Source organism: Tetrao urogallus, assembly GCF_951394365.1.
Source record: "Tetrao urogallus genome assembly, chromosome: 4".
NCBI lineage: Eukaryota > Metazoa > Chordata > Aves > Galliformes > Phasianidae > Tetrao > Tetrao urogallus.
The window spans coordinates 17,681,514-17,687,513 of NC_136817.1; positions in this window are offsets into that span (position 1 = coordinate 17,681,514).

A 6,000-nucleotide genomic window follows, 5' to 3' on the forward strand; every position below is an offset into this window, starting at 1 on the left:
GTTGTTTATGTGTATGTATGACTTGGAATATTTGAAAACATTCATGGAGAAAAGAGGATTTGCTTGTGCATTGCAAGTAGGTTACGATGCAGAAAACTGTGATGCTTCCTAGATTGGAGGAATTAGTGTGCTACTGTTCTTAAGCCCCTTATCTTATGTATCTGTGATCTCATAACCTAAAATGCACAGAATTTAGGATGAAAGATTTCCTGCTCAATCTTTGATAACTTGACTGCACTCAATTAGAGAATCCAGCTCTGAGGTTTAAAGAAATATACCATGAAAACTGCCTTCTTTTTCTATCAATTATCACACAAGTTATAAGTGTCAGAGAAACTTCAGCATGGGGAGGGAAGCTGTGGATGCTATCTCATTCAACAAGTCTTTCTTCTAGAGTAAATCAGAAGGAAGGAAATTGGAGCAAGCTTTTTGTAGAGCCCACTTGGCTTCAAGTGATATCTGGATAGCTAAATAGTGGTTAAGCGTACAGGAGTTTGAGCCTGTAACTCCTAACTCAAAATCAAATCATTTAGGCTCATCGACTGTGTTCTGGCACCAACCGAGCTATTCCTTTCTAATTGATTTTGCTTTTTAATCACATTTTTATTAGGGTGGCCGCATGGATTATGTATGCTGTTAAACTTTAGAGAAAGTTTCCTAGAAAATCCAAGTTTTTTTCCTGGCATTATATACTCGTGTTTTGAATTACTTCACATTCTATGTTAGTTTTCCTGCCATAATGACAGCCTTGTAAAAAGATGAGTGTGTGCACATACACCTCAGTAAGGACATCAAGAGATTTAAAGTTGAAAATTTTTGATATTACTTGCCTACATTGCATCTAGGAATTTCAGAGGTTGCAAATTATTCCCTGCATGATGTCTCGTGTTTTCAGTGTGCAGGTCCCCAAAGAGGGTGACTGATGGCAGGTGTCTGCCTGAACCCAGCGTGTCTTGGCCAAGCAGGATTCATGAAAGTCGACTGATAGACAACTTACACATTGTACCCTATCAAAGCACTAGAAATAGATCTGTGAATTTTAGGTTTAGCCTGATAGCAAGCCTTTTGAACTGATAGTTGTTATTTTGACATTTACCATACAAATTGGTAGAGTACTCTGAGGAGCTATTAAGTTCAACGGACAAGAAAGACTAGAAGACTTGAATGCTGGGTGAGTATTTATGCCTGATGCCCATGAATGTTTGCATGCTGCTATTGGCACAGCTGTGTTGCCAAAGAAATCCCTGGTCAGGTGAAATGAAGTCCATGCTGATTGGCTGTTAACGTGCATAACTTAAAAAGCTGAAGCTAGTTTAGAGTTGATAGAGTAGTGAGAAGAAGCACTACTGGGTGGAGTTCCTTTTTGTACTTGGTAAGTTAGTGTATGAAGAGGAACTTAATATCAGGTGAGAAGGAAATTTATTTGTTTTTGAATTATGGAGAGGGCAAAGTATTTCCATTGAACCTTTTGTAGACAATGATGCTTGTGATCAGTAAATTATGTACTTTTCTTTGTTGTTGCATACCTAGTTTCTTATGTATCTGGTAATTTTTACCACAACATTTTTTTTCTTCTAAGTGAAAATTCTGCTAAAGTTCAAATAATGTAGTTTGTTGTACTTTTACTACGATGGAAGAACTTTCTTCATTACACAGAAGAGTGAGCATTAGTAAATGAGTTAAATGTGAAGGCAGCAGCAACAGAGAGCCCCTGGGTTAGTGGCACTGACTGGGAAAGATCTTGTGACACTGCTGCAGGTTAGTACCAGTCAGTCACTTCTAAAGAAGCTGACAAGGAAAGGCAGCTTGCCTTGTATGCTAGTGGGTTGCCAGATGTGCCTGCGGTCTCACTTCAGCAGTGCATAAGGGGGCAGAATGATGGTGTTCTAGATAATGTTTCAAGACTTTTAGATAACCCATTTGCAATGGAACTATTTCATGTTCCCTGATAAATGCTATGAAATAGCTTTATAATGTTATTCTTAGCTCAGTGGTTGTTGTGAATGTAACCTGATCACAAAGAAAAAGCAAACTAAATACAGAAATCAACTGCTTTTGTGGAATTGAGTGGACTGAAAAGGTTTAGTATAGGCTCAAACTTGAGGCACGAGCAACACTTTGCTAGAATTTCTGTCATTTGTTTTGGGAGACTGCTGCATTTCAGTTCATCAGCTTGCTTATGCACTCTTCAAAAATATAGGTTCAGAAGGAGCTGTTTTTTATCTGAGATAAGGGGGACAAAGCTACAAAAAATCTCTGGGGACTTCCTGTGGCTTTCTGATTCAATGCAGAAAACAGGCTTACACCTAACCAACTTGATGGCTTTTTTTTTTTTTTTTTTTTTTTTCCTCTCAGCTCATAAGAGGGAGCTGGCTTGTACTGAGATTTTCTCTTCTGTAGCTTCTTACAGTGTTTCAAACCAAAGTTGCAAAGGGGATACATGAGTTATTTCAAATGTAATCCATATCTAGGGATAATTATGCAGACAAGAAGATTGTGTCCCAGTATGGGTGTGCTAAAACTTTCATTACGTATTGTAGGGTCTTGAAAAGTAGTCTGTGAAAGTTGTTTAGAGGAAAAAATAATTCTCAACGTAGTTGAAACAAGGGACTACATTGGATCTACTATTCTGTTGTCCTGATGCTTCTTCAGATCCCGGTGAAGTCACTTGCCTTTATGAGAGATGTCGTTGCTTCCTCCAAAGCTAGTGATGTTGGGAGATAACTGTTTTGTTTTTTTTTTATTTTTTGAGACATAGAGAAGTCACTTTTAATATTCCCACCAAATGTAGTATTATTTATAAGACTCTGAGTCCCTTGGTTGCTGTAATTGCTCTCTAATTATGTCCATATCACAGTTTCTTATCAGTTTGTCATTGCTGCTCAAATCTTCCCTTGAAATATTCTTCAGTACTGTAGTAACTTGTTAATCTCAAATACATTTGCCAGTTACAATTGTTCTTATGAGTAAGTTTATTTTTCTAGCATTGCCACTCTACGACACCTGGAGGAAAAGAAACAGAGTAAGTTAATACTTTTTTTTTGTCTTTCAATAGTAATTGAAATAACCTTTAATTCCACTTACGTTCTAGTACCTTAATTTTTTTTAATTTGCCTTGTGATGTTGCATTCCTGACATCCTGAAATATTTTAGGTTGGAAGGGTGGCTGTCGAGTCTCACCTCCTGTTTCAAGAGTGGATAACTTCAATATTTTGATATTTTCTGTGAATGACGATTGCTCTGCCTCCTTGTTTTAGTGCTTCACAGATTTCATTGAGCATTTTGTCAGCTGCAATTTGTCAAACAATCTGAAGCAAGGACCTGAGTGCTGAAGAGTTCATAAGAAGATCACTGTGTTTAAATTTAGCAGATCAAGAACTGCAGACCAATATTGCATGTGCTGTACTTTCTGCGTTCTTTCCCTGAGCATCTGCTGCCAGATGTCATAAGTAAAGCGTGGGAGCTGCTGGAGCTCTACTCTGATTCATTTTAGTAGTTTTCACGTGTACAAAATACAAAATAATGCACACGGCATCCAAAAAGTGGAGATTTGCTTGAAGTTGTCCTTTCTACCCATGACCAAATTTTCTAACAGATTTCCCAAACTGACTCTAGGCATTCTATTAGCAATATCATGCAAAGTCATCAGGGAAATATAGGCAGTGAATTCTCTGGCAGAACTGCAGATGTTTACACTCAACTAGAAAAAGTATAAGTGATGTGTAACTGAACTGTAGCTTGTATTAAAGATGCATTCATTACATTTCCTTTATCGTTCACCATGAACAACAATTCCTAGTGAGTTGCAGAATAAAAATATAAATAGCAGATGATTTGGCAGCAATTGATAATTTTTTTGGTAAGTTTTAAATTAGCGTTATAAGCTCTATAGATATCAACTCGATTAACTTTTTAATTAGCCGGAATCATTATTTTGAAATACCTCTTCTAAAAGTTATTATTAGTTTTTTGGTTTTTTTTTTCTCTTTCTTTCTTTGTTTATTGCAGAAGGCATAAAGATAAGCAAATGCTTCCATGGGATCTCCTGTAAGTTGCAGGACACGATTTGCAAAGCAGTTCTTGCATGCAGACCCCTGGGCATCTGTGCAGGTCTCCTTGAGAAACGAAGCAGTGCAGTGAAAAGACTTCTGATGTAAGAGACAATGGGTAAGACCAGAGGTGGCTGGTGAAGGATTCCCTCTCTGGGTTGTCAAAAGTAAGGAATATATATAATATAAACTAAGTTGCTTTCTTTTGGATTTTCTCGTTTGTTTTGTTTTTTCCTAATGCCTCCCATGAATGTTGTTTGATGGATTGCAAGTACAAGAAGTTTAAGTACAGATAGCTAGGACCTGAAAAAAAGCATCTTTCTAAATATGAGACCTTGAGGCCATCTAGACAAGCTAATGGGATCTCATGCCAAGGAGACAGTTGGCATTATTTCCATCTCTGTAAATACCCAATATTTGAGGCACACAGATGTGCCTTTGGTCCTTTTCATCTCGCCCCAGGCTGGCACTTCTGCACTGAATTATTCTGATGACACAGCACAGAATTTTCCCAAATGAGCCTTGGAGTCAAGTAAGAAATGTGTTTTCTCAGCTGTCTGTCCAGTTCAGTAACAGCCCAGAAATACATTCTATAATGGCATTAGTCAGACACAAATTCTCCTGCAGCAAAAATGCCCAGTTGTTTTTTTTTTCTTTCCCCCTAATATCACAAATGAGCTGACACTGAATTTTTAGGAAAAAAAAATTCTCCTTGGATATTCCAACAAATCTTGATGGATAATTGCGTACCCACATACAACTACAGTCTTCAAGAAAAATACTCAGACTGCAGTTGTTCCTTCTTTCTCTTCTCCCCCAGTTTTCTGTCCCCTTTTTTTGCCCTTCTCCCCTTCCTTGGCATCATCTCTGTTTTGCACTGTATGCGTCTGCAAGGCAAGCACCGTGTAAACTAATGATATCTATCTGAATGAGTACTAGCCTGTATCTGGCCTGCAATGCTCAACTGCCTCTGATAGTTAACCTGTTGTGAGGAGCTCTGGCAGTTCCTCTCCTTGTCTGTTGCCTTTGGATGAGCTGCATCACAGTTCAGCTTACTAAGCTAACTATCATTTCAATCTGCACTGTAAATGTGTGCTGGAGTGCTCCTGGTATGAACTGATGGGAATGAACTGTGGAAGAAGAGTGTCACCTGGAGACCCGTAGGAAAACTAACTTTTCCATTTGTGGATGATCACTGTTTTGACTCTCTGCAGGTCAAGTTAATTTCTACTTACTCTGCATTTATACTACAGTCAACCAAAACAAGCCAAGTTGTTTTGCTTTTATTTTTTTAATACCTGAAATAACTAACAGTATTTTCCATAATTGCTTATTATTCATGAAGTATCTGACCATTACTTGCTCAGCTATTGTTACCAGCTGGCAACCATCTTCTATTTGTTGATTCAAGATTTCATGCATACAAGATAGTCATTAAGCCCCACGTTTTGTTGTCGTTTCAAACCAGATGGTACTTCTTAATGAGTCAACATCTTCCCGTGACCCTCAGTGAATTACAAGCAACTTGGCGACTGTTACCTGGTGGCTGCTTCGATTGCATGAGCTGTCTGTACAGGAAATGCAGGCTAATGTGTTGATTGCTCCCGTCCTGTCACGCCTGAACATTATTTGTTGTTTTCCTTTAAATTTTCAAGCTGTGATTGTATGGATGTAAGGACTTTTTGTTTAGTAAAATTAAAGTCTTCTTTAGCAGCCTGTGTAGTGTGTGAGCACAGAGAAGGCGCTCTGCTGTTAATTCACTTTCTTGCTAGTTCACATTAATCCTCTATGTAAGTGAGCCTGTACTTAAGCTCATTTCACTGTAAATCACCTCTACGAGATGAGCTTGCTTCAGTGATCAAGATCAGAGCACAAGTAAGGCTTTAGATACTCTTGTATCCATGTAACGCAGATCACATCACCATTTCTGGATTTGATCAGTTATTTCATA